The sequence below is a fragment of the Hippocampus zosterae genome, chromosome 1 (genome assembly GCF_025434085.1).
Source record: "Hippocampus zosterae strain Florida chromosome 1, ASM2543408v3, whole genome shotgun sequence".
Classification (NCBI taxonomy): domain Eukaryota; kingdom Metazoa; phylum Chordata; class Actinopteri; order Syngnathiformes; family Syngnathidae; genus Hippocampus; species Hippocampus zosterae.
In genome coordinates this window covers 16,035,001-16,062,717 of record NC_067451.1, presented here as the reverse complement: position 1 = coordinate 16,062,717, position 27,717 = coordinate 16,035,001, and the positions used below count along the sequence as shown (strand labels likewise).

At 43.4% G+C, this 27,717-nt stretch overlaps 1 protein-coding gene across 3 annotated transcripts in view; it reads right to left on the bottom strand.

The window, feature by feature from the left end:
- Window positions 1–13,533, bottom strand: part of htr4 (5-hydroxytryptamine receptor 4) — a 70,431-nt gene extending 56,898 nt beyond the window's left edge. For all 3 annotated transcript variants that reach the window (XR_007963217.1, XR_007963218.1, XM_052071185.1), the window contains exon 1: window positions 13,238–13,533. The gene's annotated coding sequence lies outside the window, so the exon portion shown is untranslated. The remainder of the gene's footprint in view (window positions 1–13,237) is intronic.
- Between the last annotated feature and the right edge of the window lie 14,184 nt (window positions 13,534–27,717).

Below are 27,717 nucleotides of genomic sequence, written 5' to 3'. Positions count from 1 at the left end.
GGGTAGTAGGCGGGGGACACCCTGAACCGATTGCTAGCCAATCGCAGGGCACACAGAGACGAACAACCATCCGCGCTCACACTCACACCGAGATACAATTTAGAGTGTTCAATCAGCCTGCCATGCAGCTTTTTGGGAATGTGGGAGGAAACCAGAGTAACCTACGCAGGCCTGGGGAGAACATGCAAACTCCACACTAGGAGGCTGGAGCCAGAGTTGAAACCTGTGTGTCGCTAACCACTGGATCACTGGGCCGCCCTGTCATGCCAAATTCTAAATAAAAAAGCCTACTCAGGCTAATGCAATGGTGTCAATGTTTGGTGTTTTTATTTTGAGGTTAGCCTTTGCGTAGCTTTGGTATTACATACATCTGCAGCTTCTTTTTTCTTGTTTAAGTGAGGCCAAAAAAAAAAGAAAAAGAAAAAAATCATCTTTTATAGAACCAGACAGGGCACTGTGGGCTCATGTGAAGTTCCGGTCTGCCATAAAAAGTACTGGTTCGCGAGAAGCTAAAATTATAAAATGCTGCTACTCTATACCTTGCTGGATCAGTTATGAGCAGATTGGACAACACTGCATCCAATCGTAGGGGTGGCTTCGACAGCGAACAAAGTTAACCTGCAACATTGATCACACGTGTACTCGCCATGCATTTCATTCTTTTTTGTCTTACTTTTCTTTCTTGCTAGGTCAACCACATGTACCAAATAAATGTTTCAATGTATTTAGATGAGGAGATTAAGAAAATACAAATACAGCTCAGCTTTCATTTTTGTTTTTTGTATGCACTGCAGACATTTGCTGTGCGGTGAGAGAGTGAGTTTAGTGTGAAGTTGCTCAGTTGAACTACTCCCATACTTTTTGAACAGCCCAAACGACTTCTACATTATATACAGTGTTAACTACTCTTCAATACACACACTACAAACTACTAGCATACAATATTCAACAGTATAATTTATACAGTACAAATTACTACTCTTTTACTCCTACTCTATGTATACTAAAAATAGCTATGCCACTATATACTGCATTTACCCATCAAACTACTACTACACCAGGGGTGCCCATTAGGTAGATCCTGATCTACCGGTAGATCAAAGACAGGTCCCCAGTAGATCCGAGAAGTGTCGGGGAGAAAAAAAAAAACAACCATTTGTGTGTCTTTGTACATGTTAGTAATATATATGTTTTGTGTTAATGTACGCTGCACCCTGATCATCCGATCAGTCTCATTTTCACACACAAAAATAATTAAAAAATAAAATAAAGCAGGTAAATCTTGAATTTACGGTGGCGCGTGATTATGTCACCGGAAGTTGTTTGCGCTCAGCAATCTGCAAATATCGTCATTATTCTCATTCAGAGTTTGCTTTGTGTACAATTCACCGAGGGCACGGGCAAAGAATAGGAATCGAGGAGGGCCCAGGGAAGCACTTTAAAACTGTACGTGTGAGCTACAATAGTTAACAGGCTGCAAAAGTGTATCAGATGCCTCAGTTTCAGGCTGTTTCTCATCATGGTGTGCATGTGTGCGTGTGTGTGCGTGTGCGTGTGCGTGTGCGTGTGCGTGCCTGTAAGGGTAGATCCCAGGAGGTTAGTTGATCGAAAAGTAGATCTTCGGTCCAAAAAGTTTGGGCACCCCTGTACTACACCATGTACACAATACTCACACTACTACTTCAGCTACTTACTCCTGAATGATATAGACAGTACAAACTACTACTCTAGCATATATACAGTAGTACAAAAGACAACTAGACTACATACACACTAAAAACTGCCAATATAGCATATACATCGTACAAATGACTATGGTGCTATATACTGTACTTACTACTATACTATATGCTACACTACAAACTACTACTACTATCCTATATACACTACCATTTTACTATATGCACAATACTAAAACATGTAAAAACTCAAAACTACTACCACACTATACATACAGTACAAACTCCTAAGATTGTACATACATAAGTTACCTCTTTATTATATCCACAGAATGTACACACTACAAACTAATACTGTACTTCATACACACTTGCTCACTACTATTAAGCCCATACTGTACAACTGGCTGTCGTTTAAGGACTATTACTTTTTTTGCCTGGAAGCATGCCATTCTTAATCAACTGAACACACACACACACACACACACACACAAGCTTCCTCCCCCGCTCTTCTTCCACTTGTGTGGTGTTTATTCTACAAGGGCCGCAGTGCATTTGCTCAGGCCGCCACCTCCTCCGTGTTTATCTCCCGCTAAGTGGGCCTGCCCATGCGCCAACATGGCTGCTTCATAACTTTTTCTCATGCATTTTTTTGAGGGTACACAACACACAACACTTCCGCCACTTGTTCAATGAGTTGATGTCCACACAAAATGGGATGGATCTGGCTGCTAAGTGCAATACAATTATGCGGCTGTCTTTCAAGGGTAAGTAATTTAAGAGGTAAGTACTTTACTATGCTACTTTATTTTGTTGATACGATAAGATAAAAATTGTTAATCCCACAATGGAGACATCTGGAGTGTTTCAGCAGCAATAATGGATCCAGGAAATGCACAAATAGCATGCAAGGGCAGACATTCATACAAGAAGCCCATTGCCAAAAACAAAGACCTAAACTATTGTCATGCATAAACTATCCAATCGCTCCAGTCCAATCTATCCAACTGTATAGTGTTACAGTTGCATACTCTGACGGCTGTGATTCGGAAGGCGCGGTAGAATACCTCCTTCACTGAGCGCAGTGTAAAAGTCTGTCACTGAAGGAACCTGCACACTGCTTTCAGAGTGTACCGGAGGGGGAGCGTAAGATTGTCTAGCACAGTTGACAGTTTAGCCATCACGATGCTGTCCCGCACTGTGTTAGCTGACTCCAGGGATCTGATCACTCCATAGAAAATAGCTGCTACCACTATGGAGTCATAAAAGTTATTTGGGAGTGGCCCCTGAACACTGAAAGCCCTCAGCCTCCTGAGAAGGAAGAAAAGAGTCTCCTCTGCTGCAGTGTGTGTTCTTGCTGTAATCCAGTTTATAGTTTCACGTAGACACCCAGGTACTCAAAAGTTGAAACGCTCTCAATGTTCATTCCTTGGATCTCCAACAACGCCTGCACCCGACCCATTTGGTCTCTCCCAAAGGTGGTGCGTCTATTGGAAGTGAGATCCACGTTGTCCTTTCGGGCAGAGCCGTGGGTGCAGGCACAGCTTCCAGGTGCTTGCCAACGAGCAACACCTGCAAGTCTAGCTCTCTAGACCTGGATATTATCGTGATACATTTCTAAAAAAACTAAATGTAAGCCTATTTTCTCTTACGAAATTGTCTGGTGCACCGTGGGTGTTGAACAGAAAACGTCCTCAAAAAATCCTAAACATGGTAAACGAGACTTGACCTGGCACAAAAATGAAGCTCCATTAGTTTTCACACAAAGCCTGCCCATGAAAATAGGGCCCAAAGTTTTCAAAGGCCAAGTACTTTTGCTTCTTTTATTTGGTTTCCTTAAAGCATCCAAACTTTTCTTTTACTTTGATTTCGCCTAGCGTATTCAAAGGGTTAGCAGTCTTATTGTATTTTATTGTTCTGATAACAGTTCAATATATGAAGACAGAAAAGTAATAGGGGAGTACTTCGATTCAGCATCTCTGTCATCAAAGGGTGACTACTTTTATGAACAAAGAACTTGGCCTATTTTTACAGTTTTAACTCATTCAGTACCAGCCAATTCTAAGCCAAGTCTGAAAAGACATACAAAAATGTCTTTCGGAATGAATGAGTTAAAATATGATTATATTTTTCATTTTTATGCTTGAATAATAGTAGAAGCTTCCTTACTTTGTACAAAAAGCATGCCTAATGCGTCTATGTTTTTCTGAGGGGCAACAGTTTGACCCTAGAACAGACTATTTCTTTGTCCTTATGTGAAGTTTGCAATTTAATTAAAAATGAAAAACGAATTCCTTTGCTCTGCATGTTAGCGTCAAGGCTTCCAACAAATGTGGGTTTGTTGCCGTGGCAACCCCTTTGAGGGTCTTAAAGGGACCTCATTAGCATATCATTCAGGTGGTCATGTGGAGTAGGATAAGGAGGTAGGGGGGAAAGGTGGTCAGAGGCTGTGTCTACACCTTCCCTGGGGGCTTCGAAGCGCAATAATTCCTTGACTCATTTCCTCTGACTTGTGTGCTCCAAGGGCCACATTTGATTTTAAAAACGGAAAGATGGGTAAAGGCATATGTCGGTGAGGTCGAAAAAAGGTAGGCATCAAAATCCGTATGTTAAAAGCTTATAATTTGTTTTTTTTTGTTCGTTTGTTTGTTTGCTGCAATAAATTAGCTTGAGATATGACTCCTAAGTGAATCAGGTGCTTGCGGTATTAAGAAACCAAGGAATAGTACAGGGTCTCTCACGAGCTCTAGCTGCTTAGGTAAGCCCTCCTCAGTTCCTGCTACTGCAATGTGAGATAGAGAGAGAGAGAGAGAGCGCAAGACAAGGGTTTCTTGGCCACAACATTTAAAAGAACAACACACAAATGTACTATACCATTTCTGTGTTTTTCATCTGTATGCACACTTTGGGTTATTTTTTTTCCAAATCAAATAACGTGTAAATCGTATATTTTTAAGAGTAAAGAGTTCAAAATCATATTCAGGTGTTAAGTGATACATTAACATAACGTATCGGTAGGTATAAACATTTTTGAAATTCTTCACTGATTCTTCACCGGTTTTACATCTTTCCCTCCTCCAACTCCTCTGATTCAAATAGGGCCCTCGAGGACCGGAGTTGAACATCACTGCTCTAGAGCCAACCTGACGACTTCCTGTATTACCTTTTAAAGTCACCAAAAGACCAGAATGTTGCATAAATATGGCTCAGGATGTCATCATTGATAAACGGGTAATTTCTTGTGGCACAGCCGATGATCTCTTACGGCACACCAGTGTGCTATTTCACAGTGGTTGGGAATCATTGCCCTACATCACATGTGAAATATGACGCCTTCCATGCCCACATGCAGTGGTAACATGCTAATGTTATCATACTCACATCGTAAAACTAAACATCGGGGGTGCATCAGCAAGTATACGTTGATACAAGGGACTGTAAAGAAGTGCTTTTTTCATTGCGGCACATTAACATGATCGAGACACGGAACGGCGTTTGATGGACACGCAGGAAGTCACGGGTCATCTGAGATACCAACAAAAACTCTCAGGAGGTTGAGATGGTATGAACAGGACACAAACTATGCAGAGGACGAGAGGTTGTTTCCACAAAACTGTCAACTAAAACAGTTTGGAGATGTTGATTCTTCGGTGGGGCTGACCAAACCACTCTGGGTCCCTGGCCATGGGCGCCGATTTTATTCTTGTAACAATATGCCTTACATTAAAACAAAACAAAACCAAAATCATTTGTGAAGCAAGGCATCAATAACGTGATCCAACTACGAGCGTAGCGTAAATGAAATGTAAACAACAGCGTTGAGGAGCAGGTGCGGGGGCGGTCGGCAGCCTGCCTCACATGCATAAAAGATGAGTGACCGCACATTAGCTCCGGCACATTTTAGGAGCTTTTTAACAGCAGCTCTCATCCGAAGCGAGTGGGAACGAGAGGGAGACTTCAGCTCTCATAACTTCATATTTACAAACGCTTGAGTGCTCTTAGACGCCGAACAATCATCCCATGATAGCACAAGAACTTGAGACTCTGTAAAGCTCCAAGGCCAAAAAAAACAATCCTCGTTTGGATGAATGGCACACCTTTCAGATCTTGTCGTTACCATCATGTAATACATTTTCTTTTGCACCAACATTTATGTCAATATTCCTTTGCTCCTTTTTCAAGTTATTCAAAATGTTTATGTTGCATAATACAAACACAATGAAATAATCCACAAGTAATCCAGTAAACATAAATTTAAAAAAAGACATGCTCGGAAAACCAATGTATGCATGCCGTGTATGTAGTTAAAGTGATTGCTCATCCCACCAATTATGATCACGACCATCTTGCACAGTAGATACAATGAGAATAACTCAAAATATTCCAAAGAAAGTCACATTGAATCCACATACAGTACATATCAGCATTCTGTGCCTCATATCACTCATGTGATCATTTATCTCGCCTATTATTCCCAATCACCAATAGAGATAATCAGGCAGAAATGAAAAATAATCCCCAGAGTAAAAAAAAAAAAACAAACAAAACAGCAACTCAATGAAAATAATTCGGGCCATTTTTTCTGTTGTTTTGCTTGCCCCCCTTTTCGGACATCACATTATGCATCAGTATCTCATGAACCGCGCTTTTGGTTATTGTGTCTTTTCAACGTCTTCTGCTTTCTGATTGGTTAAAACTGCCTTACAAGGGGTTTGTCACCGAGCACCACCTGTTTTTTGGCACGGCTTCCAGTGTTTTATTGATTCAAAGGTGGTTCAAATGACTTTTTGAGGATGGATGAGCAGCAAATTGTATTTTAAAAATAGCCGCTTGAGCATTAAAGGTAGTTGCAATCTTTGTCTGTGCTTTATCACCTGCATAAATTGCCTTTGTGTGTTTGTGCGACACTCGCACACATTTCTTTCAACTTTATTATTTATTTATTTTAATTCCACCACAGCACTGATTTCTGTGCCTCAGTGGTCAACAGGCTGGAATAAATCAGGGTCATTTGCATACATTTACATCCCTTAATTCTCTTTTCCGGCCCACTAACAGAAGGGGCAATGGAGTTTGCTTTGTGAGCTCTGCTTTTATTGCTGCAAAGCAGTTTGGGCACACGTACAGAAGACTCGTGTGGTCCATCGTAAAATGCTGTGATGAGTTTGTTCAACTCCATCTACTGGAGTTGACGAGCTGCTGCACATGCCCTTTTGGCCCCGATGCAAGTGGACTGTAACCCCGTATGGGATTTACATTTCAAACGCTAGCTATTCCAAAGCATTTGCTGCATGAAAATTGGTTTTACGGCAATTGTGTAACCACTCAGTTTGTGCAATAGAAATAAACAACAACGAAAAACAATGCACGCAGTGAAAAAAGATGAAGTACACAGCTTGCTCAGTCCCATGCATGCATGCATGCAATGAATATGTGATACGAGTAATGTAATGGTGCCTTACCAGTTTGTCATTGTACCCACCACCTTGAACAATAGAAATAAACACAACTAGAAATAAAATCAGTCAAAAGTTGACATGCTTGATCACATACCATGCACATGCCGACATGAAAAGTGTTATAAGGCATCATAGCTTGCCAATTATTCACCAATGATAACCGCCACCCTGCACCATTGAAATAGATGAATGACAAGAAATAATCCACATAGTAAAAAAACAACAATACAAAAGTCAACAGTATGCTCGGCCACGCATATGCCATATTTTAATATGATCGCTCGGCGCAGGCGAGCTCCTGGGCATGGCGAGCGAACGAGGGAGGGGCACGGAGTGTGTCCTCACACGCTGTCACGAAGTGTTTCAGGTCGGTTTGTGAGTGGGTGAAGTCATCAAACAGAAGCTTTGTGACTGAGACGCCCGAGGTGCAAACCCCAAAATAACTCCCGCACTCTTGGTCGTCCTTCAAACGTCTTCGTCTCGGCCTCCCGTTGAACCCTCCCCGGTCCTGCATCTCCCGTCCTGCAGCGCTTTTACTCACCGCGATCCGACCTCCCCCATGCTATCTATTTATATATCTATTTATATATCAATCAGCCTTTATGAACGCAGAGGGATTGTAGAGGGATTTGAGAGTTCTAACAACGCCTGTAAATATTTTGATTAGTTCACGCAATTAGACATTTTTAGTGGACTTTTTGACAGTCTGGAGTGATGGAGTCAACACTTTGGACAGGCGGGTGAGTGTACCATAATTTGCATTTCATTGGAGAGTTAGAGGCGGCACGGTGCCTCACAGTGCAGTGGTGCAGGGTTTGATTCCAGGTCCGGCCTTCCTTTGTGGGGTTTGCATGTTCTGCCTATGTGGGTTTTCTCTGGGTACTTCGGTTTCCTCCCACATTCCAAAAACATTTAAATATTACAATAATATTGTATAATATTTCAGTGTTACTATTGGTATTTAAGCACTTTTAATCATTGTCATGGAACAGGCTGTAAACTTGGTGAAGCAGCATGTGGCTCATCTTGCGTTTGTTGTCTTCGTTTTTCCGTTACTAGTAACTGTTAACAATTCAATGTTTGTCAGAAGTCCCAAATAACACAATATATGCACGTCTACATTGTCTTTTTACCAGAAGCCCCTTCCTTAAACACAAGCACGTACACACACAAAGACAAACGTCCCCATGTCAGAGTCATCGAGACTCAAAGTGACTGACAGATGATTGGACAAATTATCATTGCCTCCACTATACCATTCAGTCAATGTGAGCTATTCTACGAGTATTTACAAAAATCCGGTGTCTGGGGGAATTCTGGACAGCTTTTCCTTTCTTCTAGGGCTTATGGGCCTTAATTACACGTCTGCATTTCACATGGCGGAACGTCACTGATCGGCCATCATCCTGGCAAATAACACATTATCATTGCTCAAGTGATGCATGACAACCGTAATTGAGAGTCAAAACAACCTCATTTTACATTTTTTTACACACACACACACACACACACACACACACACAGGCACACACAGGCACACACATTCACCCTTATTTTTCAGTGGCGGGCATTGTATTGGTAAGTACGTTTTAAACGGCAATTGTGCAATACAATAATGATGGAATGAGGACGGACAGACTGTCATGCCCACAAGATTATTTTTGAAATTCTATCCTTGAGATTTAATTTCAAGGATGTTTGCATGTTCTCCCTGGGCCTGCATGGGTTTTCTTCGGGTACTCCGGTTTCCTCACACATTCCAAAAACATGCATGGCAGGATGATTGAACACTCTAAATTGTCCCTAGGTATGATTGTGAGCGTGGATGGTTGTTTGTCTCTGTGTGCCCTGCGATTGGCTGGCAATCGATTCAGGGTGTCCCCCGCCTACTGCCCGAAGACAGCTTGGATAGGCTCCAGCATCTGCCGCAAACCTAGTGAGGATAAAGCAGTTCGGAAAATGAATATATATACTGTATATACAGTATATATTGGAAACCACACCACATCCTTATTCCAAATTAAAACCTAAGGTGACTTGAATCCCTAATTTACCCCTAATTTTTTTAAACGCTAACCTAGGAATGAAACCCTAGTTTGAAACTCCAAAACTAGTTTGAAACACTACATTTGACAAATTTATTGAGCCTTGAAACTGTAACACTAACTCACATCTGAAACCTAAATATTCAAAGTGAAACGTGGCTTGAAAATCCTGACTTGAAACCCTAACCCTGGCTCAAAACCATAATTTGAAACTTTCACCCTTGTTTGAACCCTAAACCTGCTTTCAACTCTGAATTTAAACCTGACACCAGGCTTGAAACACAAATTTGAAACGCTCTCTCTTGTTTGAAACAAGATTCATCGTTTGAAACGCAAGCCAAGGTTTGAAACAGAACTTTTATAACCTAAATGAGGTCTATTGCCCTAACTTTAAACCCTAATTCTGTTTTAACACTAATTTGAAGCTTAACACAGGCTTCAAACCCAAATTTCAGAATTCTAATTTGACATCTTAACCCTTGTGTTAACGCCTAATTGGACACCTTAACCTTTGTTTGAAACACTAAGCATAATTGGGCACCCTCCCCTCATTTGACACCCTAACATGTATTTGAAACCCTAATCCAAGTTTGCATCCCAAAGCCAATCTTGAATCTTTAACTCAATGTCATCGTTTTTATTCTTCGCCTTGGGGAAATGAATTTCAAATGAATTACGAGACACTTTCCTTGTGTATCAAACAGGAGCGGCATACTGAGCGTGTCCTCCTCTCAGTAACTCTACACATGAAGGCTACTTTGAATTCAAAGCACAACAAAAAGAATGCACAAAGGTGCCGTCCTTATCAATACTTACCTTCGAGAACACTCCTCAATCAAGTCCATTCATTACCACATGGCATAAGCTGCAGTCTGCAGATCTACATCCCCGCCCGCAATGTCATTCCGTGTCACTATCAATTGCCTGTCACTCTTGCAAGCGGCATGCGAGCGGGTTACGTGCAGGCGGACTAAGGTGTGAACCGCCTGCGCTCCCACGAAGCATAATCAGCACCTTCGACCCTGCCAGAAGCTCCATAAAATGTTGCATAACCATAAAAAGCAAGACGGAGTGTGCTCATAGTTTCTATTGTCAAGACCTTGACCTATAGAAAGTAAATCAAATACAGTATACAGTATATAGGACTTTATACTGTGCATACAATGGAAAAACTGAAGGTTGATAACCGTATGTATAGTATCCAAGGTTGAAATTATGTAACCTCCAGGGTGAGTCCATCTTTGAAAGGACACCTGGAAGGGGTCAAAAGGACTCTATGTCAGCTTTAAACCAAAATGACAGACTTTCTGTAACTTTTCAGGCATAGTTTCTTGAGACCGTTTTGTGGGTCTACTCATGATAGATTTGACTAGCAAATCTGGTATTCCTAAATGAAACTGCCTTGAGGGGTTGAATTTTCTTTCAAAATTTTAGTGGGCCAAGACCCCTCGAAATGACACTTAAAACCAAAATGGCATACTTACTGACTCTTCCTGCCATCGTTTTCCAAAAATTTTTGATGGGTTTGTTCATGATAGACCAAATGTCATGGTTTACGTTTGCCCTGAAATGCAACAGATTTCAAGGGCTGAATTTTTAAAGAGGGCGGCCCGGTAGCCAAGTGGTTAGCACGTCGGCTTCACAGTGCAGAGGTACCGGGTTCGATTCCAGCTCCGGCCTCCCTGTGTGGAGTTTGCATGTTCTCCCCGGGCCTGCGTGGGTTTTCTCCGGGTGCTCCGGTTTCCTCCCACATTCCAAAAACATGCGTGGCAGGCTGATTGAACACTCTAAATTGTCCCTAGGTGTGAGTGTGAGTGCGAATGGTTGTTCGTTTCTGTGTGCCCTGCGATTGGCTGGCAACCGATTCAGGGTGTCCCCCGCCTACTGCCCGGAGACGGCTGGGATGGGCTCCAGCACCCCCCGCGACCCTAGTGAGGATCAAGCGGTACGGAAGATGAATGAATGAATGAATGAATTTTTAAAGATTTGCACAAGGAAATTACTCCTCAAAATGACAGACTCCTAGTGTCTTTTGATTTCCTGAAACTTTTTTGTGGGTCTGTTAATCACAAAGTTCATGTTGCCAATAGAAACTGGCTTCGCAAAGTGAATTTTTCAACAATTTCGGGGGCACGACTGAGCCAATTTTGGTGGTAGATGCATTCTGAACCAAATGAAAAAACACATATGACAGCAGTAATGACATCCCACAGTGCAGAATTGGCGCACCAATCCAAGCAAACGCAAACATAATCCCTTAGAATGAAAGCTCTTCAGAGTGTTGACTCGTGTCAATCAATGAGAAGATCCATGGATTACCGAACACGCCCCCGCTACCCTATCACATCGGCCAAGACATGTATGTCTCTGTATATCTCATTTGACTCTTGACAGATGGCAGAAAGCTTTTGAATCACGCACTGGGGTCACACACGTACATATGTGCTGTAGCACTCCAACATACACCACTACTGTTAGATGTAATTACAATGTATTGCATTTACTGAAATTGCTTTCTTGCCTCGTTGTTCTTATTCCCAGCCTGAATAAAATGCCTTGTGGGGGCTGGGGGCTTGTCATAATCAAAGACTCAAAACTTCACCCTGTGTTTCATGCTTTTTCATCCAGGTAAAATATTATGTTCGGTAGGGGTTGTGAGCATGAATTCCCAAAATGGAAAGGTTGCACAGCATGCAACATTTTAAATATGTTTAGAGTATACCTCACACACAAACACAGTGAGGAAACCCTAAATATTCTTCCATTTTGCATCATTCATCTGTCAAGTACACACAAAGTTCAAATTTGTTAGCAATCACCCAATCGCTCAAAGACATGTTGGTCTTTTAGTCACCCATGTAAAAGTTAATACCAAATAAAATGTTATCTTTAAAAGGGAAGTCAAGTCAATGTTTTATCCACCCCCACTTGTCTAAACACGGCACCAATACACCTATCGCGACTCACCTGTTGTCTAGGTTGTAGCTGTGATTGGTCGTTCCCCGAGTCCTTAGGCACGAGCGATAAAACGCCCTCCCACCACTCAAATGGATAAAAACGGGTGGATTTTGATGTTAAATTCGTAATCCACAAACAATATTAATCCGAATGCCATGTTTCGATTAATGTTCTTGAGACTTTTTTGTGGGTTTACAAATGACAGTCCACCCATCCATCAATTATCTGAAACCACTTCTCCTCCCAAGGGGTGCGGGCCTATCCAAGCTGTCTTTGGGCAGTAGGTGAGGTACACTCTGAAGTGGTTGCCAGCCAATCGCAGATCACACATAGACAAACATCCATTTGCGCTCACAGGGACAATTTAGAGTGTACCATTAACTTGACATGCAAGTTTTTGGAATGTGAGAGAAAACCAGAGTACCCAGATAAAACCCATGCAGGCACGAGGAGAATGTGCAAACTCCACACAGCAAGGCCAGTGCCAGAATTTAACCCCGGACCTCTGCACTGCGATGTGCTAACCAGTCGACCACATGACGGACAATGTATTCCAAAATTAAGCTTGCTACACGAAGCTGGCTTTGGTGTCATAAATGGCCACAATGTACTTTAAAAAATCTAAATCAAAGTGTCAGACTTCCTGGCATAAGTTTTTTCTTCTTTTTTTTTGTCAGTCTTTTATGGGTCTACTCATGATAGAGATGTCAACCGGAGGCTGAATTTCAAAATAAATTAATTAAAGAACTGCACTGTTGCAAATTGCCACATTTGGGGTTGGGGGCTGGGGGCTCTTTTATTCCTACCAAACAAAATATTGTCACGAGTCGTAACATTATGAAAATGAACAATAAGAAAAATAAAGAATTTCAGCAAGTTCAATTTAAAGAGAACATTCCTCCATCCTCAGATCACCTATGGATCAATGTTTCACAAACGAACGCCGTTAAAGTGAAACTACTTTTCCACCTGCAAGGAGGAATGGTTCTGATGTGAGGCTTTCTGACAAGCCCTGAAGTTCACTTCACCCCGAGACTTCAAAGACTGAGGAAGGTCAAAATGCCGCAAAGGTAGCGTGGAAAAGGAGACGACTTACCATTTCTCTGCGCGCGTCCAGCCTGTCACGGCGCTGAATCCAAACCCCCTCCAAAAATTACATCGTCCTCCGATCTTGGAGCTCCACACACGGACCTGGGAGGCGCGCAAGCAACCTATACGAGAGGAAGACCGGATGACTTAGGACCAGGCGTGTTCAGCCAGCCAGCTGCGTGTGCGCGTTGATATTTGGGAAGATTGTCCGACGCGGGTAGAAGAAGCGGATGCAGCGCGGCAGTGAGTGCGGACGTGCGCGCTCTGGTCCCGCCTCCTCGTGTGAGTGACACATGCTTCCACGCAGATGTGCGCGCGCTCAAGCCGCCACTCCTCATTCATGCGGAGCGAACGTGCGCGTGAGGAAGGAGACGTGAACGCACACATGTTGAGCAAGTAATAAAAAGGAGGAAAAAATGATACAAATTAACACAAATAATATGATGTCACGCAAATATCACAACACATGATGCCAAATCCAGAGCACCGCTAAAATGTGTTTCTAAAATATCAAAAGTTAAGCATTTGTATTAAAATATCTATGTCGCCCCCTGCTGCGAATTTATGGTAGTGAAAGTGATACTTGACAATACTTTAGATGTCGTGCTGCAAATCAAAATTGCAGAATTTCTCTTTGTTTTTGAGTAGAATTGGCGGATGCATTTTTCTGGATCCACGATCTGATGTATGCCTCCCAAATTGCATGTGGCTAAACGAAACTGGCTGAAGTTTTTCTGAAAATTCCATAGGGTGATAGAGGTTGACTCCAATGGCGGATGCTGGCCTCTCAAGGAGGAGAAGCTCAATTTCAGCCTACATCATAAAATGTTTCCGTATATTTATACGTGAATTCGACTCTCTGTTCCTTTTCAAGAAAATGATCTGTGACCCTGTCATACCAACAAGGCGTCTTTTCCAGGGGCTTAACTAGGGTCCCGCTGCTCAGTTACGACGGAAACTGTGGTGATATAAGTCAGTCTGCGAACACAAGTAACTTTTTCTCTTTTTCTCTCCTATTGTCTCGCAATGAGATTCACTACAACGAAAACAAGGCTTCCGCAAAAGTCTAATCCAACCTCAGCATGCCACAGTGACCTCTACTGGTTCGTCCAGTTTACACATGCGCTGTCGTACAGGAAGTATTTGTTTCAGATGTGGCACGAAGGTTGCATTGCTAAAATGGCGACAAAACTGACCTATCGTGACGCCACTCGAGCAAAGCATGCCTCAGCAGTCGATAGTCCGCTGCTCTCTGCTGTGCGGGCGTAAGCGCGGGCACGTACGCACGTGGTTCAACCAATCAGTGTTGACGCAACCCACGACACAGTTCAAAGAAGCTTTGAACTAGAACAACAGCCAAGTTAAACTAGCAGACACGACACTCGAGGTCGGATGGGCACGTTCTTTCTGGTAATTTGTTTTTGTTCCTTTTTTCTGTCCAAATATATATTTTTATACCACAATAGCAGTCTTCCCCACAGCGTCTTTTTTCGTTCCACTGGGGTTTAGCTAATGTGCTTATGAAGAGACAAAAATCTCTTTAGGCCTTTGCATTCCAAGGAGTTAAGAAAAGCTTTAACGCTTGAAGACAAGATGAAGGTAATAAAAATGAAAGATAGAAGCAAAATAAAAGCCATTATGCAATAAATTGATGCAAGTGAAAGTAAATGCTCATCGTAAATTCAGCAATTGCTTTCCCTTTTTCTCTTTCTACACTGGCTATATGAACTGTCAAATATGTGCATGCTCATACTTATGCACTACTGGAATAAAAATAAAAAGTACACATACTCGTGTTTTGTGTGTGTTCGTGTTTTCGTCTGAGATCAAATTTGCTCCAGTGAAAAGTCCCCTATGGTGAAAAATGTCTTGCTGCAAACATGATTTTGTTGTAGAGGAGTTTCACTGGAGCTTTTATTGCTGATTTTTTCAGTTTGTGTTGTGAGCCAAAATGCCACTGAAATGGCGGCCCAAAGATGGTCAACTTCCACTGTGTTTTCAGCCAGTGATGTCTTGAGACTTTAGTTGCGGGTTGAAATGCCCCACCAAATTTAATGTTGCTAAAGAAAATTGGCATCAGGGGCGTACATTTTCAATTCTGGTGTGAATGGACAAACTGCTTTTAATTTAATTCTGCTAAGCTCAAGATCCCTAAAATGTGTCAATTTCTTCGGGGCCACTTCCCAAGCAAGATGATTTTCGCAGTTATAACAAGCAGCAGACAGTAACTTCAATGGCCTTTCCGTATTCTTTCTCTCTTATTTTTCTTTCCTTCTTGCTACCTGCTGGCCTTTTTGACCACCTGAGGATTATTTGCATCCTTTACTCAGTGGCACAACATAACACTCGAATAGAACAGAGTAGAAGAAAGTCTCCATTCAACCCGTCATTACTCTTTTACGGTTTTTCTAGCAGCAAAGTGAACAGTAGCAACATACAAATGGTTTTTATTATCCCATGTACAAAAGATTTTATATTTAAAAAAAAAAATCAAAATTTCTCTTTTAAACAGATATATATATATAACAAAAGAAAAACAGCTTATGACTCTTTAAGGAAAAATGGTCTTATTCTTATTATTCTTATTCATCCCATGGCCTAAGAGGCCGTCGGGGTGCCATGGTGGAGGTCTGGGCAGTCAGGGATCTCCAGCACTCTCGGTCCTTAGCTGTTCGTAGCAGGGTCTGGAAGCTGCAGTTAGTCCATTCCTTAATGTTGTCCATCCAGCACTTTCTCTGTCTGCCTCTTCTCCGTTTCCCTTCCACTGTCCCCTGTAGGATGGTTTTGGATAGCGAGGTATGCCTTGTAACGTGGCCATACCAGGCCATTTTGCGACGTTTTACCGTTGACAGTACGGGGTCCTGTTCTCCAGCGAGGGTGGTGACTAGCTGTCTGACATAGTCATTTGTCCGGTGTTCTCTATAAGATATATGGAGCATCCTTCTGTAGCTCTTGTTCTCAAAGGACTGAATCCTGTGTTCCGTGTCTGCTGTGAGTGTCCAACTCTCACAGCCGTATAGTAAGGTGGAGAGTACCAGGGACTTGTACAGCCTGACCTTCACCGTGAAGCTGATGGTATTGCTCCTCCAAATTCTGGCCAGTCTTGTCATGGCTGATGTTGTGGTGCCTATTCTTGCTTTAATCTCCTTTGTAGAGCTGCCATCCTCACTCACAAAGGACCCAAGGTATTTGAAGTCCTTAACCACTTCCAGGGTTTGCCTGTTCAATGTGATGCTTGTTGGTGTTGTTTTACTGTGGCTATTGACCAGTATCTTGCTTTTCTCTGCACTTATCTCCATGCCATAAGCCCTCGCTACCTCTTCCAGTCTGGTGGTAAGATCCTGGAGTTCAGCTTCGCTTTTTCCCATAAGGTCTATGTCATCAGCGAACCGGAGGTTGCAGATGGGTCTTCCTCCGATGGATATGGTGGTGTGGAACTCTTTATGTCATGTTAATGAGAAAGCCCGCCCCCTGCAGGCAGGCACAGAACGTGACACTTTAAGGGCCTCGTCCATGATGTTTTCCAGAAAGACATTGAATAGGACAGGGGACAGAAGACATCCTTGGCGGACACCGATCGATGTTTTAAAAAGTTCTCCCATAGTGTTGTTAATGAGAACTGCACAACTTGAATTTGTGTAGAGTGATTGGATGACCTGGATGAGATTATTGTTGAAGTTGTAGTTTCGGAGCACCTGCCACAGCCCCTCATGCCACACACGGTCAAAGGCTTTTTTAAAGTCGAAGTTGTGGTAAAGGTCATGTTGATGCTGGAGGTGTTTCTCAATGAGTAATCTGATGTTAAAGATCTGCTCCGTGGTACTCCTTTTTGGTCGGAATCCTGCTTGTTCTTCTGAAATGATCTCCTCTTCCCTGCTCTTTAGTCTATTCAGGATGATCCGTAGTAGCACCTTGCTTGCATGGCAGATCAGGCTGATGGTCCTGTAGTTCTGACACTGCCTTGAGTTCCCTTTCTTAGGGATGGGAATAACGAGAGATTGTGTCCATTTTTGGGGCCATTGCTTGGTTACCCAGATATTTTGACAGATGTGTGTGAGTACTTTTGTTGTCTCATGCCCTCCATGTTTCCAAAGCTCTGCAGGAATGTTGTCGATGCCAGGTGATTTGCCAATTTGCAGGCTCCTTACTGCCTCCTCCACTTCAGCCTGGAGTATTGGCACGTCGGCATCTTCGCTGGTAGTCTTTGTGGCGTCTGTGATTATGTTAAGGTTGGGTTTTATTGTGAAATTGTAGAGTTCCTGGCAGTACTCTGTCCATCTTCTGGTTACTGCTGTCTTTTCGGTTAGCAGAGCACCGTCCCCATCGTCTATTATTGTTGCTGTATGTTGCCGTGTCTTTGTCAGTGTCTTCAATGTGGCGTATGCTGCTTTACTGTTGCCCTGTCGTATCCCTGCATCTATGTTTTCACACTGCTCTGTGATCCACTTCTCCTTCGCTTCCCTCATGCTCTTCCTGATATTTTTGTTCACCAGAGTGTGCTGTTCTGCTGCCTCTGGGTCATCCTTCTTGGTCCTTTTTAATGTCCTTCTATGGTCACACAAATCAAGGATGTCATCTGTGACCCACGGATTCTTTTTCTTTCTAAACTTCCCCAATACTTCTGTCGCTGTTTCTACGAGTATGCTCTCCATAGTGTCTGTCAATGAGTCTATGTCTTGTAGTAGGTTAAGTGTTGCAAATTTTCCTCCTATGCTTGCCTCAAATATTCCTGCAACTTGTGGGTCTTTCAGTTTGTCTAAGTTGAACCTGATGCGTGGTGTACTGTGTTGCTTTTGTGTTCTAAGTTTGAGTCTGAGCGTCAGCAGTACCATATCGTGGTCACTTCCCACGTCCGCACCAGGAAACGTTCTGGTTTGGGCTTTGTTGATGCTTGACTTGAATCTTTGTGGGGTGAATATGTAGTCGATTTGATTGTGTGTCACACCATTTGGTGAATGCCATGTCGTTCTGCGGGAGATTTTATGTGGAAACAGTGTGTTGGCTGCGGTGAGCTTGTGGCTCCTTGCGAATTCCAGAAGTCTTAGCCCTCTGTCATTCGTTTCTCCTAGCCCAAAACGTCCTGCTGTCCCTTCCCAGTGCTCATGTGCGTCTGTGCCTATTTTGGCATTCCAGTCTCCCTGTACAATGAGAAAGTCCTTCTTGGGTGTTGCCTTGATGGTGTTTTCTAACTCCTCATAAAAAGTTTCTACTGCATCATCATCATAATCCATCGTTGGGGCATACACTTGTATGATGGTAATATTCATGGGCCGCGCAGCGATCCGGATGCTGATGAGCCTGCTGGATATAGGCGTGCAGCTGATGACTGAGTTAATTTTGCTGTTGTTGACAATAAAGCCAACTCCATGTTGGTGTCTGGATTCCTCTCCACTATACCATATCTTGTGACCTTCTTCTGTGGTGGTCTCACCACAGCTGGTCCACCTAACCTCAGCCATTCCCAAGACGTCCCACGTGTATCTGTCTAGTTCATGGGTCAGCTCTTTCACTTTCCCACAGGCATACAGTGTGCGGACATTCCATGTACCAATGACGGTATCACTCCTTGGGAGGCTGTGATGACTTGATGGTGTTCTTGTCCCAGTAGTAAACTTGTCGTCCCCACCCTGGGGCAAATCAGTGGGTAGCGCGGTCGTTGTTTTTCCGGGCCTCGACCGATCCGGCATGTGTGATCCTGACTGTTTATTCCTCATGACATTTCAGTAGGCGATTAAACTTGGTGGTGCCTATCTCCTCTCCAAGCTCTTCACCAGGGGGCCAAGGACCCCCCGGTTACCCTTGTCTAGTTTAGCCTGCCGGTCGAAGCAGTTTACCGTGGTGTGGCCGCAGAAACTCTGCTACTTGGAGCCATAGACAAGAGCTGGGTGTTGGTGAGGACCAGTTAGGGATCAACCAGCTATAAAGCATCAGCAATGCAGCTGCGACCGTATCGCCCTCAAGGGTATTACCTCTCCCGTACACCCCATACACCACAAATGGTCCCAAATGGTCTATTGGGACTCAAATCACTCCACCGGTTACGTCTCGGATAAACAGAGTTTAGGGGGGATCCAAAATGCGTAGATGAAAACAAGGTCTCCGTAGGAAAAAAATAAAGTTTAATGTATCTATTGCACCAAATAAGGAAAGAACATAAAGCGCTGGTCCACAATACGGACCAGAAGGCCAAAATCCAAACGTGTAACAAAGTCCTTAAATACTGAATCTATTAATTACAGATTGGCAGCAGGTGCGCCAGAAAGTCCGCTCATGCCACCTGCTGGCCAGACCGCAAAACCGAAACGTGACACCACCAACCCCTTTTCTATCAGATACAGCATCCGACACCACAGCGACACCACTCCAGATTTGAATATTTTTAACTCGAGGCACCTCGTTGGCAAACACCCACTTTGTATGTCTAGAATGATTTCTTTTAAACGTCCCGAGGCACCTGACATTTTTGTGGCTGAAAGTAGACTTGTAAACTTAATGCCTGCTGAAAGTAAGTCTAAGTTGAGGTGCAGGTGATGTAGCACAAGTTTCCTGAATTTGATCAAGGAAGAAGTAGAAAGAATCTGAGCTCTAATGATGTCATCATATTTGATCCATAACTGTAACAATAGGGTAGATCGAATCCGCCTTCATTCACTAAACAAAACGTTGTTTTCTTTCAAAAGATATCATCCTGATTCTCGTCCAAAAATTCCATCCAAATTCTCAATCTTTTCAAAATGATTCCCTTTAAAAAAAAGTCAAGTTTTTTTCTCACCGAATGTTTGACAAGCGCTCCCAATAAATGTTTTTGAGTATTGAAACGTGAAAACAGTTTCCAGCAGCGACCAAGTGCAATTTGAGCAGCAAACCATGTTTGCAATCAATGCTTGGTGGCACATGTTTTTCTGCTACAAGATATTCTTCAGGGCGAAACCCACAGATTGGCCGTCTCTATCCTTCCAGTGCGCCTTTTCTCTGTGCGATTCGTTCTTTCTATCTTTCCCCTCCTTGTTATCTCCTAACCATTCTCCACATTCCCAGTTCTTTTATTGATCAACTTTGTAATTGTTGTATTTGTCTTTCATCCTGTCTGCTTCTGGCTCACTGCGCTGTTGGAATGACAGTGTCCCGGTTATGACACACGCTGGATGTCACGGTGCAACAATTCAGCAGCACTCATGCACACTCATGCATTGTCAATTTCACACAGGAAATAGCACCTCCAAGCATGTGAGGGCTTCAAGATGCCACTTGGGGCAATTTTCTTCAAACCTGAGGCCACTATTATTATTATTTTTATTTTTTTCTACTTGTTCTTCATGAAATACATTATTTGGTCATGAAAGTAAGACTTAAAGTACAGACTATATCTCACAAATTATTCAACGGACAATTTTATTTCACTTATTAAATTTAAGACAAGGCACTGAATAAGCAGTTTCGCGTCATAGTTTGTGACGTAAAATTTGTATTTTGCAGCTCAAACAATCAGCTTGTTAGGAATTAAAAAAGTAAAAGAAAATAAAAATAAAAATCAGAGTCGCCGACACTACTGAACGCTTGCTTTGCCTTTGCATCCCTCCGTGTGGGACTCAGAAGACAGGGAGCGCCACCGCCGCCCCTTTTGTGTGTCCCTTCAAAATAATCAGGGAAGAGAGCCCGTCTCGTGTGTGCTCATCACTAACTCAATCTTAGCGAGATCTGGCCCAAGCTGACCCCGGGCAAGGATGTATCCAAGAAAACTAATGGAGGGATAGTTTGAATAGGTGGTAGCCTATTTAACCTGCTTCTTATTGTTCTGTGCTGCCATGTGTTCCAGCCCCAAGAGTCGCAGAGTGATCGAGTTGATTTTGTCACGACTATGTCCCTGAAGGTCATCTTCAATTGCTACTTTGTTTTCTTGAGTATATAATAGTTTTGTTTTTGAGTATATCAATTTTGTGTTGCTACTTTGGGGTGGGGGGGGCAAGATTTTTGGTACGTACTTCTGTTTTCCTGGGTCCTGGCCTTTTTGTTTGCCTCACGGCACATAACAACTGTGTTCGGGTGAATGCTATTGTGTTCTGTCTAATTTCCATTAAATACATCACCAAATCATTATCTACATCTTCAAGTGAGCTGAAGCTTCTGTTTGCCATTGCAGCTTTTTTTCGTGGCATCACGCTGCTTTTTTTTTTTAAACGATGCTTTTCCCACATCTGCTCCCCTCAAGATTTGTTGTTGTTTTTAATTGTCGCAAATCATGACAAGGAAGGTTAATGCGATGCCATGCAGTTAATGAGCCTCCTTGCACGGTGTTCACACTTTCTCTTTGTTTGCATCTTAATGCGCCCACACGCAAGGAATCCCTGATTTCTGACAATATTTATCCAGATTGATTTAACATGGTAGGATAAACATTCTTATTTTCCAGAGGTGGACATTCCATCAGTACTGAGGGAAGATCCATCACTGATGGATGTTTGTTTTGCTGGCGAATGACAGACAACTATATATATATTTTTTTAAAGACAAACTATGCACTGATGGAAGTTGGTTTTCATCTGTCACTGGAATCGTCACTAACCGGGTCAGTACAAACGGACCTTCTCAATTCATCATTGATTGATGCCCATTTCGCTGACGACTGTCTCGCGTGCATTTGCACGCAGAGGTGACAATACCGCCCAGTCTTGCATCGAGCGTAAAAGAGGAAAAAGGAAAACATTTCTGAACATCGCTTGTCACTCTGGTGACGGGTGGTTGTGTTGTTCTGCTAAATGCTATCTTGGGCCACAATTCAAAAGCTGTAAACAAGTCAACCCACTCACCAGTGTCAGAAAGTCAACTTTCTCACTCCACGTTCTTCAAGCCTGCTCCTTTTTGTCTTGGTCTCAGCCGGCAAATGACGCCGGCAGTGTTTATACCTCTCGCTCTCACGTACCACAATGCTGTTGTCTCACATTGATTTTATTTAGTCACCATGTTGTGTGTGTGTGTGTGTGTGTGTGTGTGTGTGTGCGCGCCCAAACGTTTTTTCTTTTAGTTATTGTTGTGTGTTTGGGATTTTTTTTCATTCTAAAATCATTTAATTTTACTCGTAGTATGTATTCTCCAGCATTTAAAAACAAAACAAAACACAAAACAACTTTTTTGATTAGCTTGAAAAAATAAGCTTTATTCTCTGACTTACACAACTTTTATTTCAAAATATCCTGAAAAAAATATTGTATACCCATAATAATATTTCTCCGACTTTTATCATTTCCCACAGCTGCGGGAAATTCTGTAAAAAAAAAATATTTTCATGGTGTTAGTGTTTATGATCATCAGGGGCCACTTTGAGGCAAATTTCCACCCAATTTGCTGTGTTCTATAGAGCCGGCCAAGTGTCGTCACATGACCTCCACTTTTCCACCAGCGAGCAAAAAGTTGCGAGGAGATCGCGGTGCACTCCACCGGATCCTAGTGCGGTGTTTTCACGTCTTTCACAAACACCATCTGTGCCTGATAGGGGGCGAACATGGTGAGCATTGCGCTGATTGGGATGTCTGATGATTCACATTTGCACGTCAACAGGCACAGCGTGGGGTCACCCCTTCACTCCTGTTCGTCACTCCTCCTTGTCCTCCTCTTCCTCTTCTTTCTCCTCCTCTATGCCATTCAACACCGCATTCAGGGCATGCGTAAAATGTCTTTGTGCAGAAAAAGTTTTCTCACGAAGATTTCAACTGATTTGACTCTTTGAATTACTTCTGACACCATTCATTTCAAAATGTTATATTCCACCTACAAAATATTGAAAATACAAACTATATGTACCAGTCAAAGGGGAAAAAATGATGTACTCTCCAAGAATAAAAGACAATGTTTTTTTTAACATTACACGTGTTTTCCTCCCTCTCTCTCTCTCTCTCTCTCTCTCTCTCTCTCTCTCTCTCTCGCTCTCTCTCATTTTTCCCCGAATAACTGTACATGTGAGCGTCATGGTGGTCGACAGATTATCAAATCCAGCTCATAGTGCAGTGTTGCAGGGTTTGATTCTGGCTCCGGGCTTCCAGTTTGGAGTTTGCATGTTGTCCCCGTGCCTGCAGGTTTCTCCAGGTACCGCAGTTTCCACACCAATTCCAAAAACAGGCATGATCGGTTAATGCAACACTAAATTGTCCCTTGGTGTGATTGTGAGCCCGAATTGTTGTTCGTCTATGTGTGCCCTGCGATTGGCTTTCAACCACTTCATGGTGCACCCTGCCTGCTACCCGAAAGCAGCTGGGATAGGCTCCAGTACGCCTGCAATCCTTGTGTGTGTGTGTGTGTGTGTCATCACATCATGGATGGATGAACAAAAAAGACATCGTGGACTGGACGTGGACTGTTTTGGTTGTCTATTGGTGTTTCGTTCTCAAGAAAAAAAATGTGGAAAAAGGGAAGAGTGACAAACATCCATCCATCCGTCCTCACGAGGATCGCGGGGGGTGCTGGGGCATATCCCAGCCGTCGACACCCTGAACCGGTTGCCAGCCAATCACAGGGCACACAGAGAGGAGCAACCATCCACCCTCACACTCATACCTAGGGACAATTTTGAGTGTTCAATCATGTAGTTCATAGACTACCTCACAAATCGGCCGCAGTACGTGAGATTAATACCTACATACAGACAGAAACTCAAATGTGTTAAACCGGTTGTTAAGACTGTGAAAAAATGGACAGATGAAGCAAAGCTAGCTCTACAAGAATGCTTAGATTGCACTGATTGGGGCGTCTTTGAAACTTCAACGGGCACACTGGATGAATACACAGACACTGTAACATCATACATCAGTTTCTGTGAGGACATGTGTGTACCAACGAAGTCATTCTGCTCCTTCAACAATAACAAGCCATGGTTTACTCCCAAACTCAGGCAACTCAGGAAAGAGAAAGAGGCCGCATTTAGAAGTGGAGATCGGGCACTGTACAAACATGCCCGAAACCAATTGACAAAGGAAATTAACATCGCAAAGAGAAGCTATGCAGAGAGGCTGAAAAACCAGTTCTCTGCTAACGACTCTGCATCTGTATGGAATGGCCTGAAAGCAATCACTAACTATAGAATGCCATCCCCCCAAACAGTGAACAATAAGGGTCTTGCTAATGAACTAAACATGTTCTTCTGCAGATTTGAAAAGGACACCCCCATTTCCCACACACACCCACCTCTACCAGAAACCACTCTACCTAGCCCCCCACCCTCTTTTTCTCCACTACAGATCCACGAACAGGACGTGAGACGGCTCTTCAAGCAGCAAAAGATCAAGAAAGCTCCGGGGCCCGACAAAGTGTCCCCCTCCTGCCTGAAAGTCTGCGCTGACCAGCTGGCTCCGGTCTTCACACAAATCTTCAACAGATCCCTGGAGCTGTGTGAGGTCCCATCCTGCTTCAAACAGTCTACCATCATCCCAGTTCCCAAGAAATCGGCAACATCGGAACTGAACGACTACAGGCCTGTCGCCCTGACGTCTGTGGTCATGAAGTCCTTTGAACGCCTTGTGCTGAATCACCTAAAGAACGTCACTGGACCCCAGCTGGACCCTCTCCAGTTTGCCTACCGGGCAAACAGGTCTGTGGAAGACGCAGTCAACATAGGTCTGCACTACATCCTCGAGCACCTCGACAGCACAGGGACCTACGCAAGGATTCTGTTTGTGGATTTCAGCTCTGCGTTCAACACCATCATCCCGGAACTCCTCACCCCCAAACTACTCCACCTCGGTGTGTCCCCTACGATCTGCCAGTGGATCCTCAGCTTCCTGACGGGACGGACACAAAAGGTGAGACTGGGAGCAACAACATCATCAATACGCACTACCAGCACTGGTGCCCCACAGGGATGTGTCCTCTCGCCTCTGCTCTTCTCTCTCTACACAAACGATTGCACCTCAACAGATCCAGCTGTCAAACTCATAAAGTTCGCAGACGACACCACGGTCATCGGTCTCATCAAAGACGGCGACGAGTCTGCGTACCGCCAACAAGTGGAGCAGCTGGAGCTTTGGTGCGGCCGACACAACCTCGGGCTGAACACGCTCAAAACTGTAGAGATGATCGTGGACTTCAGGAAACATTCTTCTCCTCAGTTGCCCCTCACACTATCCAACTGCCCTGTGTCAACCGTCGAGACCTTCAAGTTCCTGGGAATCACAGTCTCCCAGGACATGAAGTGGGAAGTCAACACCATCTCCATCCTGAAAAGGGCCCGGCAGCGGATGTACTTCCTGAGGCTGCTGAGGAAGCATGGCCTGCCACAGGAGGTGCTACGACAGTTCTACACTGCAGTCATCGAATCAATCCTGTGTTCTTCCATCACGGTTTGGTTTGGGGCCGCCACAAAAAAGGACAAAATCCGACTTCAACGGACAGTTAGGACGGCAGAAAAAATCGTTGGCACCGCCCTACCCACTCTTGAGGACTTGCACACTGCAAGAATCAAGACAAGGGCACGGAAAATCCTCCTGGATCCCCCGCACCCTGCCCACCACCTTTTTCAGCCACTCCCCTCAGGCAGACGCTACAGATCCATGCGCACCAAATCCAGTAGACACTTAAACAGCTTCTTCCCTCTAGCCATTAACTCCTTAAACAGTCACTGACGTAGTCACTCTTCTTGCACCACAAAATGGTACTTCAAAACTAGTGGTTACTCTAAAATGGTTCAATGATTTTGTTGTTTACGATGATACTAGTGCAGCGTGTTATACCGGAGACAAATTCCTTGTGTGTTCTACATACTTGGCCAATAAAGATGATTCTGATTCTGATTCTGATTCTGATTCTGAGATTGCAGAGCTGTGAGTCGGACCGGCTTCTCTGCAGCACTGGAGCGCCGCAGGGGACTGTTCTGGCTCCATTCCTGTTCATCCTCTACACCTCGGACTTCAGACATGACACTCCAAACTGCCACCTTCAGAAGTTCTCCGATGACTCTGCGATTGTTGGCCTCATTACAGAAGGGGACGATCGGGAGTACAGGGGACTGACAAAGGACTTTGTGGACTGGTGCCAGCAGAATCTCCTCCAGATCAACCCTAGGAAAACTAAGGAGTTGGTTGTGGATTTCTGCAGGAAAAAGTCCTCACCAGCACCGATGAACATCCAGGGTATGGACATAGAGAGGGTGACCTCCTACAAGTACCTTGGTGTTCTTCTCAACGACAAACTGGACTGGTCTACAAACACGGACACCCTGATTAGGAAAGGACAGAGCCGACTCTTCCTACTCAGGAAACTGAGGTCTTTTGGGGTTCAGGGGTCACTCCTTAAGACGTTCTATAACTCGGTGGTGGCCTCGGCCATCCATTATGGCATTGTCTGCTGGTCAGGCAGCATCTCAGCCCGGGACAGGAAGAGACTGGAGCGACTGGTCAGGAAGGCCAGTTCTGTCCTGGGTTGCTCCCTTGACACTCTGGAGGAGGTGGGCAACAGAAGGATGCTAACTAAGCTAAAAGCTATGATGGCCAGTCCCTCCCACCCCCTCCAGCCCGCCCTGACAGCACTTGGTAGCTCCTTCAGCCAGAGACTGTTACACCCGCGCTGCAAGAAGGAGAGATACCGACGCTCGTTCCTACCGACTGCTGTCAGGCTGATGAATAAAAAATAACAATCATAATAATAATAATAATTAAATGATGTGAAGGAAAATTCTAAATAGTACTGCGATTTATCCATTTGTGTTCATATTGTATTTAATTGAAAGATGTTTGTTGTTTTTTTTTCTCTTTCTCCTTTCTTCTTTCTACATACATTCTTGCTGCTGGAGGCTGTAAATTTCCCCAGTGTGGGACGAATAAAGGACATCTTATCTTATCTTATGCATGTTTTAGGAATGTGGGAGGAAACCAGAGTACCCCGAGAAAATCCATGCAGGCAGAAAATGCAAACTCCACATCGGAAGGTCAGAGCTGGGCTTGAACCCACGACCTCTGCACTGTAAGGTCGATGCTCTAACCACTGGAGGACCGAGCCACCTGAAATGCCAAAGATTTCAAATACAATTAAAATTAAATGATTGAATAAAATCGTTTGTCTTTTTTTTTAGAATTGGCATTGATTTAAATGTTTCTATCTGACTTTTATCTTATCATAGGATTACAATCCATCATAGCAGTCGTTCGCAAACCTTTTACACCAATTGCCACCTATAAAAAATACCAATATTAAAAAATACAGTAGCTTAATTAGTTTAGTACATCTCTGTATATGAAAATAATCTTGTTGCAAGTCACTGTAACTTTGAACAATAACACGGCTCCTCAACATAAGATAATTGTGCTAAAAGTTAAATAGAACTTCACTCGGTCTGTACCATTCAAGGACCACTATAGTGGTGCTCATACCAACGTTTAGGAATCACAGGATTATGGTATAAATAATAGAGTACTTTTTTCCTTGAAAAATAAACTTTGATTCTCACAAGAATATGACAGATATCGTATTTGTTTTTTTCTTTTCATTCTTGCCCTTACACTTATT